General features: G+C 40.9%; 1 protein-coding gene across 4 annotated transcripts in view; it reads right to left on the reverse strand.

Annotated features, from left to right (window-relative positions):
- Positions 1-12,056, reverse strand: part of BBS12 (Bardet-Biedl syndrome 12) — a 53,617-nt gene extending 41,561 nt beyond the window's left edge. For 2 of the 4 annotated variants that reach the window (XM_085546875.1, XM_085546871.1), the window contains exons 1-8: positions 11,917-12,056; positions 10,719-10,844; positions 8,858-9,033; positions 6,175-7,017; positions 5,117-5,345; positions 4,035-4,272; positions 3,283-3,319; positions 3,087-3,189 (exon numbers count right to left, since the gene is read on the reverse strand). The gene's annotated coding sequence lies outside the window, so the exon portion shown is untranslated. Of the gene's footprint in view, positions 1-3,086; positions 3,190-3,282; positions 3,320-4,034; positions 4,273-5,116; positions 5,346-6,174; positions 7,018-8,857; positions 9,034-10,718; positions 10,845-11,916 lie in introns of those variants that run through there. The other 2 variants (XM_085546874.1, XM_085546873.1) reach the window with 2 other exon arrangements.
- Between the last annotated feature and the right edge of the window lie 634 nt (positions 12,057-12,690).

Consider the following 12,690-nt stretch of genomic DNA (forward strand, 5'->3'; position numbering starts at 1 on the left):
TTGGTCACAGTCATAAATTTTCAGTGGGATTGAACCACATTATTTGGTCACTGCAAGGCTGCTTGTGAAATCTGACACTGATTTTTGCTTATGCTACTTTCTTCCTATAAAGCATTAGCATAATAAGCCATTGTATATCCTCCCACCTTTTCTGACAAAAGCTTTCCTTAGCTGTAGGATATTTGATGCTCTGGTCTGATGCTCAGGGGAAGCACTGGTGCCTGCTAACAGTGCAGTGACACGGAGGTTAACAAAATACTGCTCACCACAACACTTGGACATCAGATACCTGCTTTTAAGTTGCTGTAGCATACTGCAAATTCATTGCAACCATGGTGTAAGTCTGCTAGACAGGGAAGTGAGAGACAGCAAGAAAATGAAGCAGGAGCTGAACTCGTTTAAGATCTCATCTTCTTTTTGTCCCTCAACAAAAGCATCTACGTAATTATCTTCTTGGGACATTAACTGTATTTATACTGCTGACACTATTCACAAGTCCACTAGAGAGCAGCTATGCCTCACATTTACTCAATGAGGTTTTTTTTATTGTTTTGGTTTGGTTTTCTTGTATTAGTTTCTCTGACATTTATTGCACTTAACACACAAATGACTAATCAGACCTGAAAAGCTTTCCCAGTACTAGACTGAAGAAAAATACAGGGGTGGACTCAGTGCTCTGATTCAAACCAGTGCAATCTCTTTCTTGCCTCTGATCTAGACTTATTCATACCAAACTGCAGTATCATTCTTACAGAAATCCAGTACCAGAAGGGGGCCTGTAGGAAAGCTGGGGAGAGGCTTTTTATAAGAGCAGGTAGTGACAGGATAAGGGGAAATGAGGGAAAACTGGAAGAGCTGGTTTAGACTAGATATTGGGAAGAAATTCTTCACTGTGATGGTGGTGAGACACTGGAACAGGCTGCCCAGTCAGGTTGTGGATGCCCCCTCCATGGAAGACAGCCAGGCCAGGCTGGATGGGGCTCTGAGCAACCTGGTCTAGAGGGAGGTGTCCCTGCCTATAAGCAGGGGTTGCTGGAACTCAATGATCTTAAAAGTCCCTTCCAATACAAACCATTCTACGATTCGACAAAATCTTCATGGCATCACAGAATCAGAATCACAGAATCACAGAATTACCCGGGTTGGAAGGGACCTCAAGGATCATGTAGTTCCAACCCCCCTGCCTAGCAGGGCCACCAAACATACACATTTACTAGATCAGGTTGCCCAGGACCCCGTCCAACCTGGTCTTGAACACCTCCAAGGACGGGGCATCCACAACCTCACTGGGCAGCCTGTTCCAGGACCTAACCACTCTTCTAGTAAAGAACTTTCCCCTAACATCCAACCTAAATATTCCCTCCTTCAACTTAAAACCATTTCCCCGTGTCCTGCTATTGTCAGCCCTTTTGAAGAGTTTACTCCCCTCCTGGGAGTAAGTTCCCTTCAGGTACTGAAAGGCTGCAATGAGGTCACCCCGCAACCTTCTCTTCTCCAGGCTGAACAAACCCAACTCCCTCAGCCTGTCCTCATAGGGGAGGTGCTCCAGCCCCCTGATCATCTTTGTGGCCCTCCTCTGGACCCTTTCCAAAATCTCCATATCTTTTTTGTACTGAGGGCTCCACACCTGGACACAGTACTCCAGATGGGGCCTCACAAGAGCAGAGTATGTGGCATATTCTGGTTTGGGACATTTCACTTAAACTGAAGAAATGCAGAGCTGATTTAGAGGCTTTTCCTCAAGCAAGACTTGAGTAACTCACATCACGATCTCCACTGATCTCCACTGATCTCCAGTTATTGAGATGACAAAGCAAAAGGAACTCACTTCAGGATTAATATTCTGCATCAGACTATGAAGAACAAGTTCTTTCCCAGCTCATAAAAACTATTGCAAAGAAAACAAAACTGCAGACTGAAATATTATAAACAGAAAATTGAAATGCACGTGTGAAAGTGTCAACATGAAATATTTTGATATTTCAAGTCACTTCAACAGAAATTGGATAAAATCGATACAATCAAGTTGGAACTGATGAAGAGGTAAGAGAAAAAATATGTTTAGTTTGATTCTTAGGCACTGAACTACATCTAGCAATAGAAGAGACAACAAGGCAAGGCAGTGAACGAGTAGGGAGAGCTTCTAAGGCATTTGACTATAACAGAAGGTAAAACAGTTCAATCTTTGCTCAATGTAAGGATGATTCAAGTGAACTGAATGATGGTTTTTATCTCAGGAAAACAGCACGGCTGACACAGAAATGTGGCAGGAGAAGAACAGGAGGAAAGCTACAGGGTCTATTGCTTTTTCCAACATGCAGCATTTTTTACGGCACCTTCCAAAATGCTCATCTTTAATCTCCTGCTGCAGATCCGCCACAACAGCAATCTGAAAGAATGTCAGCCTCCTTTGATCTCCCCATACTGTTTTGGAAATTGCATATTCATCTCTGTTCCTTCAGGCCGTTTCCGACAAAAGCATTCTAACAAAAGCAAACAGTTTTCCTGTTCTCATCTTCAGTGTTTCCATTTCCCTCCGTGTTGTCACCCTTTGAGGCAACATCAAATACAATTATTTTGTAGACTGTAGAGTCCAATCAGCATCTTACTGTATGGTGCATGGCACAGACACACAACTACAGAAGATCAAGGCAATGTGGCTAAAAGAACTGCTATCTGTGCACTGTTTGACCAGTCCAAAGGGCAACTAAAATACAAGGTTACTACTGATTTCAGCTCTAAATATTTTTTTGGTGAAAGGAAGGCAGTCCCAAGTAGAAATGTAGTGGCTTAGAACCACTTTAAAATGCTGCCAACGAGGCATCAAGAACTGTAGTTACAGAGCAAAGGAGCAAAAAAGAGGAACAGAGAGTTTTTCATTGGGTTCGGTAGCAGTGCAGTTGTGCAACCCCTGTGATAACCAACAGAAGATGTGGACTGAAAATTCTGATATACAAAGAGGAAAACAGAATTTAAAGATATTGCTTACAGGTAAATTTTGGATGCTCAGAAAGACAGTATTTCCTTGGTTATCTACACTTTCCATGATTGCAATGATTATGGAGGAAAAAAGGTTATTTGCATACACTGATTTCAAATAGCACCTTCAGCGGATCCTCATTTTTCTCTCAGCTTCCCACAAGTTGGTTCAGGGAAACAGCTCAAAGAATCTGGGGTCACATGGTAAGTCTGCAACAAGCACATAAATAACAGGCAATAAAAATGATACTGTCCAGAAAACTAACTTAAGACAGCAATTTTACCATTTTCTTATATACTTACTTGCAGTTGCAGTTGTAATGATAATCAGCTTAGGCTTCTGGAAAGAAAACACATGCAGAACAAGACATTTTCATTTTTCAGTGCATTGCAATAGAGTAACACTACTTTTTTTCCTTTTTGAGAAGAAACAAGTCTCCTATCAGAACCAACAGAGTAGTAGGAAGGAACTAAAACCTATGGGTTTCTATTGATGTTTTGATACAGAAATGAAATTACTGAAAATTATTAACATGAAACTTGACAGTCCTCCCTTGACAGGTGATGACACTTTCAATCTTTGCTCACAAAGAAGCATTATGTAACCTTTGACTAAAGCTTCCTGACATTTTTCTACGCCCACAACTGAGTAGTTGCTTTTCACCTTGGGTCATTCATTTACACTGGAAGGTGGAACCAGACGATCTTACAGGTGCCTTCCAACCAAGCTATTCTATAATCCTATGACCCTATATTTTAGCACAAAACTTTGTTTCCTAACTCAAATGCTTTTTTTCTTCCCCTTTCTATTCTATTCAAAGGTCTCTGATCTTTTTAAATATGTTTCCCTAGATTCGCATACTATGTTTAACCACAGAGAATGGCACACATGCTCCTGCTAATTTACTTCTCAGAGGCAATACTTCCTCTTGGTATTAAGTGCAGTTCTGCTGCTTGTGACAGAAAGGAATATGATTTGCAACTATTAGTGGTTCAGCTATCTATTATTGCCACAGCTCATCTTTCTGAGGATATACATGATGGTAGGCACTCACCAGAGCAGAAGGCAGAAGTGTGAGGAAGATAAGAGTCCATGGTGGGTCCCAGTTCCAGTTTGGCAATGCAGATGTGGATGTATTTCTTCTGAAGCTGCACAGCTTGGACAAGCCAAAAAATGTATTTTCTCCTCCCTCCAATTCCAGTTATGCATACCTGCTGTGATGCCCTTTGCATCAACATTAGCACATTTCACTTGTCAAGGAACTGCATTATTTCACTGAACTTAGCAGAAAACTTAAGAAAAGGAAAGAAAAAAAAGCATTAACTGACCAAGTGATGACTTACACTGTTTTGATTGTTTGATGCAATTTCGATTGTTTAAGATACAGATAAGCCTTGCATTTTCCATGCATGTAACCTTACCAGTCTGACACACACACACAAAGAATCACACAGAATAGCCCAGGTTGGAATGGACCTCAAGGATCATGAATCTCCAACCACCCTGCCACAGGCAGGGACATTAAACATCCCCATTTAATACTAGAAGAGGCTGCCCAGGGCCCCATCCAACCTGGCCTTGAACACCTCCATGGATGGGGCATCCACAACCTCTCTGGGCAGCCTGTTCCAGCAACTCAGTGCTCTCATAGTAAAGAACTTCCCCCTGACATTCAACCTAAACCTTCCCTCCCTCAACTGAAAACCATTTCCCCTTGTCCTGCTGTTATCTACTCTTTCAAAGAGTTGACTCCCCTCCTGTTTATAGGCTCCCTTTAGGTACTGAAAGACTGCAATGAGGTCACCCTTTTTTATTTTAATCTACCTTACTTCATTGTGTAGCTTTTGTTTTTATATCATATTCTCACCTGAGAGATTTTTATTTCATAACTCCTTCTCACAGTTCATTTCTCTGTTTGTTTCACTACCTGAGAAATACTTTCTCCTTAACTGCAACTCCAAGTATTTCATTTTAATTTCTTTCTTAGAACTTAATCAAAATCAAGAATATTTTTATTACTCTCCCTTTTAAGGTCAAAACAGGTTCATAGTACATCTTCAAACATTTCCATTATTGTTTCCACTGAATGCAGGGAAAATATAATGTTGACTTCATTAAAAAAGAATAAAATCACACCAGAGATAATTTTCATAAATCCGATGTACAGATTTCACCGCTCAGAAACAAGGATGTCAGATGTGTCCAGCTTGTGCAACCTCCTACACAGAACCGCAAGGTTTCAATGATAAGTTAGTGAAACCACAGCATTCAGCTTTTTGTCCAAGACTACCAAACGGGCGCTGCTGCTTCAAGTGCAATGACTGATCACACAATAGTTTTTCCAGGCTTCGCTAAAGGTGCTGACCTGTGAAAAAAAAATGAAACTCATTATGCAAAGCAACTGTCGCTTAGCTTTTAAAATGTGCATGAATGCACATATAAAAGATGTATCTGTGGATGTGGGTGTACGCATCCATGTCCGTTATATGCAGCTGGTAGTAGATGAAGGCAGACCAAACCTTTCAGTACCTGAGAGGTGCTTACAGTGAGAGTGGGGCAAGTCTCTTCTCACTGGTGACAAGTGACAGGACGAGGGGAAATGGCCTCAAATTGTGCCAGGGCAAGTTTAGGTTGGATATTAGGAAGCACCTTTACAGAAAGGGTAGTTAAGTACTGGAGTAGGCTCCCCAGGGAGGTGGTTGAATCACCATCCCTGGATGTGTTTAAGAGCCGTTTGGATGCAGTGCTCAGGGATATGATTTAGCAGAGGGTTGTTACAGTTAGGGTACTATGGTTAGGTTGTGGTTGGACTTGATGATCTTCAAGGTCTTTTCCAACCTGGGCAATTCTATGATTCTATGATTTCTGAATAAACTGACCAAATAAAGCTTTTTTTGTTGTCGTTGTTGTTCCAGAGATACTGCATTCAAGTGTTATCTTTAAGTACTGTACTAGGCAGCCACCTCCAAGCATTCCCTAGCCCGCTGCAAGCAATGAAACAGTACGTTTACTGAAGTGTAAAGTCCTAACAAAGTGCATTACATTCAAAGAGTGTGAGAAATGGGATAACTAATATTCCTATTAAAGATAATTCTATAATGGTATAGTTGCAAACACATCAGAGATGTTATTGATATAACTGCCTAACAAAACAAAACAAACAAACCAACCTCAACAAAACAGTGACATAATACCTGCAAGTTTTAAATGTAGACCAGGCTGCTGAGTTAAGACTTTCCTAAATTCTCTTCCTTAAAATGATTCTGTCAGAAACTATATTTCAGCCACGGTGAAAGGGCTTAATTCAATTTGCACCTGCAGCCAATTAGTGTTCCTGGAATACTGCTGCTCAGTGATACCCAGTGGCCCCCTCAGCCCTGTGTGCTAGGAGATACTTGTTGCGTAGGCGATCCATGGTTTTGATCTGCAGCAGAGCCAGTAGGAGTTTCTGTCTTCTAGCAATGCATTACTGGTTGTAAACCTGCCAGTTGTGCTATGGAGAAAGCAGAGCTGATAGTAACATAATTCTAATTAAAACAAAGTAAAATGAACAAGCAAACTCTCAAGCTGTCTGCTAGAAGGATTTTTAACTTGGATTGCTTCAGTGATACCAGCAGCTGTTATACAGGCTCCTGAAAGATCAATACACTGTGATGCAGAGCCACAAGAGAATGGTGGTGACATGGAGTAGGAAGTTCTTTAAACAGCCTCGCTGCTGAAGAAGACACTCGTGTTACTACAACCGGAGGTTTGCAGGGCTGGCTCCTTTGGTTACACAGCGTGACAATAGAGCCTCTTCTCCGCTGCAGGAGCTGAAGCACGAGCACCTGATGGCTGGTACAGTGGTTTGCAGCACTCAGTGTAGTAATGCACAATAGAAGCTGAGGAGCTGGTCTGCAAGCAGATACGTGGAGTCACTTCAAGGGGAGGCAGACCACATCCTCCTGTGTATTCTCACGCTGCTCCTCCATATTCACCATTTCTCACTGTGCCACAGAAGTGGTCCAGCATAGTATGGCATGTCACAGTTCCTTGACCTGGGAAGCAAAAGCCATGGCAGGAGAACAATGTTGATGAGTTTACTGATCTTTAAACCAGAAGTACCATTAAATAATTCTAATAAAAACTGTGTATGCACATACAGACACTTAGACTTTTATGTTCAGTAGTACAATCTAAAGACTGCAATATTTTGGTACTATAAGAGAACCAGAAAGAGAAACTATTTACAAATAAAAGCCATATTCAGTTACCTGCTTCTACCAAGACATGCCAAAAAGTAAAACATAAAAATCAAAAAACTGTATTTGACTTTAAAGATAAATTGATGTAGAAGGTATTTGTAAGGAAGGCAGAATCGGTGCAGATTTGCTGGAGAGGAGAGAAGAGAGGCCACAGTCCCTCACTATCTGTATCCCATTGTTTGCTCTAGACCATGCAGTAGGGAAACAATTTGCAGCACAGCAGCCTCATCAGACCCAGAGAATGACATCCAAAATCCATAACAAACCTCTCATTTTGAAGCTGAAATACAGACTGTAATGTCAACACTGACACCACAGGAAGGCCCAAAAGCCAGTGGAGTAGTTTTTGTATGTCATTCACAGCCAGAAACTGCAGCAGATTTGCCCATTTTGAGCCTGTAATTGTTTGGTTTTTACTCTATTGTAAGATAGAAGTAAATCTCTTTCAAATTCTGTTCCCTCACTTCATAAACATTAATAAATTGTTAACAAAGGCAGACTTTTTCTTTGTACTGTTCTCCTTTCACTGTTCCCTGTCCAGTATCTGCATAAATCTCATTTGACCTTTCTGAACATTTTGAACGAACAGGACATTTATGTTTGGGTTTCAGTATCACCACATCACAGTTTGTCACACCACAGGCCATACTGTCCCTTAATGGAATTATTCCAAAGCATGTTACATATAGAGAACTCTCCTGCGGTAGAAAGACTGCACACTCGTTCGCCATGTTTCCTAAGATCTGAAGAGCCACAGTGAAATGCCACCATGCAGCAGAGCTGCAGGAGATTCCAGTGCTGCAATACAGAAAAGGAGCACTGACTTTTCTTGCTTATAGCCCTCAACTCCCTGTACTCCTGTGTCTTTCAGCTGAAGAACTACTTTCTGCCCTCAAATTGCTATCTTGATATGATAACAGCAGTTGCCTTGTCTTCTGAAGGTGGCTGTTCTTTAGTAGTGGGGAAAATGTGCTGTAAATAAAAATGAAGATGCCCTATAGAGGCTGGAACACAGTACAAGCACAGAAAGAGCTCTGAGCTCTTATCATTACCAAGATTGAACTGATAACAACTTATGCAGGAGCGCACAGCTGAGACGTGAAAGAGGCTGGATGACGTGGATGCCTGCAATGGCAGAATACTAGACTCAGTGACCCAGCAAGGCTTCCTTCACCCTACATGCAGAGAAAGGTGCCACCTAGGAGGTGGGTGGCTGCTCCAAAATTAAAGGAAATAACACTTGAAGTGACATGGCCTCAAATGGAGAGCTCTTCTGAGTATCTTGTGCTGAGCATAGCTGGTCCAGCCTTGTCTCAGGCTCTTGGTTTCTCAATGCAGGTATTTCTCAATACACTTTGTTATTATTTGTTGATAAGAAATACATCAACCACACTTCACACGTAACAAACATCACTGGGTTGACCAAGGAGCAAAATGCGCCTGGTATTTAACAAATATACAATTATTAATGTTAAATTGCTCTGCTTTGCAGTCACAGTCACTCCTTCCGGAAAAAAAGAAAAGGGAAAAAAAAAAAAGAAAAAAAAAAGAAAGAAACACTAAGAAAATAATGCCCAGAACAAAGCAAATGAGACAGTACGGGAACATTTGCAAACGGCTTTGCATTACTCACGCATCTTCACTAGCTGAAGCTGTTTCCAAAGCTTAGACAAAAACATGAACAGGGTTGCACTAGATTCAGAAAATCTCTGCCTGTTCTTGAAAGCAGGTTCTATTTTCCATCCAAGCCTCTTTCGTTCTTACATTGCCTTTTTCTGTTGCGTGGTGTCATAGAATCTCAAGTCCTAACTGCAATCAAGAACCAGAAGTTATAATGTAGCTGATGTTCACTACTCAAAGCGTAAAATAATGATATTTAAACCTTGTAATAGCCAGAGGCTGAACACAGGCATACCCACAGCACCTAGGTACCAGTTCAGCCCCTACTATGAACCACTGATACGGGGCTTCTTTGACACTCATGGAAGTTCTCTGCAAACAGAAGAAATCCGTCCGGTGATTCCTCTGTACTATATACCAGGTCATATTTATCTCTTCTCAATGACCTCTGGATTTGAAAAAATGTGTGGGACAGATATGATGCCTTGCCAGCTCCAGGGCTGTGAGCTAGTTCTGCTCCAGGTGTCCGTCACTTTGTACCAGTTAAAAGACACAAGTACTGGGGCTTGTGCAGTCACATATGTAGAAGACACTCTACATGTTTGAGGAATTTCTTGCTCACGACTTTGGTCTGGTTGGGCAATTATGGTGATGGAATCTTTACCGTATCATAAAGAGTAAAAGGAGGATGATTCTGCCTTTTCAGTATACAGAAGCAAGGAAGATGGAGTACAACAGAGTTACTTTAATTTGACTGGCCAATAATGAATAATATGAATAATGAGTAAGATTCTACTTCATAACTCAGCCAGATGAGCACTTGTGCTCTTTTCCTTGCTTCCCAGCAACTGGAAGTTGTCACAAATACTCAGCTCAGTGTAATTGCCCTTACATGATAACAAGAAGAATCTTCTGTAATAAAAGCTCTTACATGACATCCCTTTTATTTTCAATTCATTATTTAAGGACAAAAATACACAGTCTCCTGGCACAGGAGCTCCCTTTGTTCTTCCAATTCCTTCATCTACTGCATGAGATCTTTTTATTTGCCAGTGTTAGACTTCAAAGTAGATTAGAAATTGTCTATAACATAACACTGTGGAAGAACATTATGGAGAATCTCAATAATTTTATTGTCCTGTACACAGTCTATTAATTTTTCAGTCTCTTTTCACCACATTGAGAGTTGTATTTATTCTGATTTTCATAGTAAATACAACTTATAGCTAAGAAGAGGTTTTTTCTCCCTGCTCTTGGTAGCTCATTTTCTTCTTTTCTAAGCAAGGTTAAAAGGCAGAAGAATTACACAGAGTTAACAAGAAGAATATAACATTTGGAAAGAGTTGTCAGAAATATTTTATAAACTACTTTCCTTAGATCTGCTTTACAGAGGTCCTCTTCTTAGCCTCCCATTTTCCAGTTTGCTTTCCTACACTCTCCCCATGATGCAGATGGCATCTGTGTGGAATGTCACATACATAAGCTACAAAAATTCTTTGAAAGCAGCTCCGTGCATTACAGGCTTCTCTTTTTTCTTCTTCTTTTTTTTGGGGGGGGAGGCTGAGCCATAGCAATGACTAAGCTATGGGAAAAGCCTCCATTCAGCTACACTGTAAAGGAAAATGTGGGTGGGGAAACTGGGCTTTCAGGGTCGAAGTCATTCAGTACTTGGGTGTTGAGTAGCAATGTCGCAAAAAGGAAAGAGGAGGACTCAGCTTAATGGGACAGGGATGGGAGGTTTTTCAGATTTCCACTCTGCAGCCATTCCTCCATGGCCAGGCAGGCGACAGTGTGAGAGTGAGTGTCATTATTTGACTCAGCATGTTCCTAAGCCACAAAAGAGAAGTGACGTATATAAAAACCATGTTGCTCACTCTTATCTGATGAGAGGGATATCAAGGAGTTTTCTCCACTGCCGAGACACAAAGGAAGTTCTTTGTCCTTATATTTCACTTTCTCTGTCAGTGTGCCTTTCTTCAATTTTTATGCTCTTAGAACCTCTAACACAAAATAGAAGAGTGTACAGCTTTAGAGAAATGATATGCAATCACTTGTTATCACATTCCCAAATAACTGTTTAGTTTCCCATTCTAAATGCTCCAACAACTTCATAACTGATTTATGATATAATAGATATAACTTAGGAATATTTTGGATAGAGCTGTCTCATTAGTATACCTCAATAAACCCACGAATTATCCTGCTGGACAGGTAAAGAGAAGAGGTCTGCCATATTTCTGTGATGCTTCTGTGTATTAAGTGACAATGCTTCATTAAATGCCTGCTGCCCGAGTGCTCTCCTGTGCTGTTATACAGGCATTCTTTCACACAGAAGGTTTCACTGTAAAACACACAGGGATTGTAACCACTTCCTACCATTCACATTAATGTCTCCTCTGATACTATAAACTGCCTTTTACAGTGCATTCATATAAAAAGGGTTTTTTGGACTACATGCAGCATGCACAGCCTGCCAGCTATGAGCAGGGTTCTCTCTTACTTTGCAATGTCATTAAATATTCCTAAACGTGAAGGGAGAATCAGAGTCTAACAAAACAGCTTCTTTGTTTAAAATATGAAGCTTGCATTGACAAAACCTCCTTTAAATACAGAGAGAATTTTAGAACAGTTCTCACCATGCTTAAGCTTGGTTCAGGGAATTTAAAGCTGCCTTTGTCTGCCATTGTAATTACTTCCTTTCCTAAAGTGACTTATCTCAGGACCATCCATGCACAATTATCTCACTGTTTTTCAGACTATCTCTAGAAGCTGCAGTAATTTAACCTCTGATCACTGCACTAGAGCCTTAATTATCACAACTTTAGGAAAAGAAAAACAACAAAAGATGACAATTGAAATGGTTGTTAGCTACACAGGTATGGGGACGTGGTCAAGTGTGAGAATACAATCCCAGGAATCTGGAAATGACTCCCAGAGACACAGTAATATCCAGAATGCAGCCGTGCATTACTCCTGTCCAACAAATTATCAAGGACCAACAAAAACGCAATTTCAGTCAGTAATATGTCAAGCACTTCCAGATGGTTCAATAAAAAATTATAGATACTGTACAATGAGATGTTGGGTCCTCATCCAGAATATTATCTACCATTCCAATAGAGATGACTGCCAATTAAATGGAGGTGTGCAGAGCAGAATGGGTGGGACGATTAGAGGACAGGTACACTTCAAGGCATCCGTTTGCTTAGTCTGGCGTCAGAGGGGGTTGGACTGCTCTCTCTGTGCAAAGCAAATGAGGAAACATCGGTCAGAGGAGAAAACGATCTAAGGTGAATGACAGCATCAGTGTAAGAACAGAAGAGACTAAGCTAACAATCAATGCATCCAGGCTGGAAGTAAGAATGTCTCTGATTGCTAAGCACAGAGACTTTAAGAACCAACTATGGAGGTAAACACAACTGTTAAGTAATTGTGACATATTGTCATGGCAAGGGGTAGGAGCTGATGCCTCTGTGTTGCCTGTTCAAGCCCCGAGTTCCTGAAAATACACCGACAGCACTAACTGAAGTTCTTGAGTGGTCCTGAAGTTGTTTGGTCAATGCAGTGGCATTTTTGCATTAGTAACTGCCAGCCATCTAATAAGCTAACAGAGTCATCCTCACATCCAAATGGAAACCTTCTAACCTATCAACCAAATAAAGCTGCCTAAAAGAAAAGCCAGCAGAGCTACCATGTTCACCCATAGAAGCTGAGATCAAAGAAACTTCTCAAAAAAAAAAATTCAATTTTGAAATGCTAACAAAAAAGGCAGAAACACATCACTGGTCTGCTCCTTAACTATGAACATTTCCAATGGCATTATCAAAGACTGGATTGAGAACACAA

The sequence above is a fragment of the Coturnix japonica genome, chromosome 4, assembly GCF_054131305.1.
Source record: "Coturnix japonica strain WE chromosome 4, WE-NBRP24, whole genome shotgun sequence".
Taxonomy (NCBI): domain Eukaryota; kingdom Metazoa; phylum Chordata; class Aves; order Galliformes; family Phasianidae; genus Coturnix; species Coturnix japonica.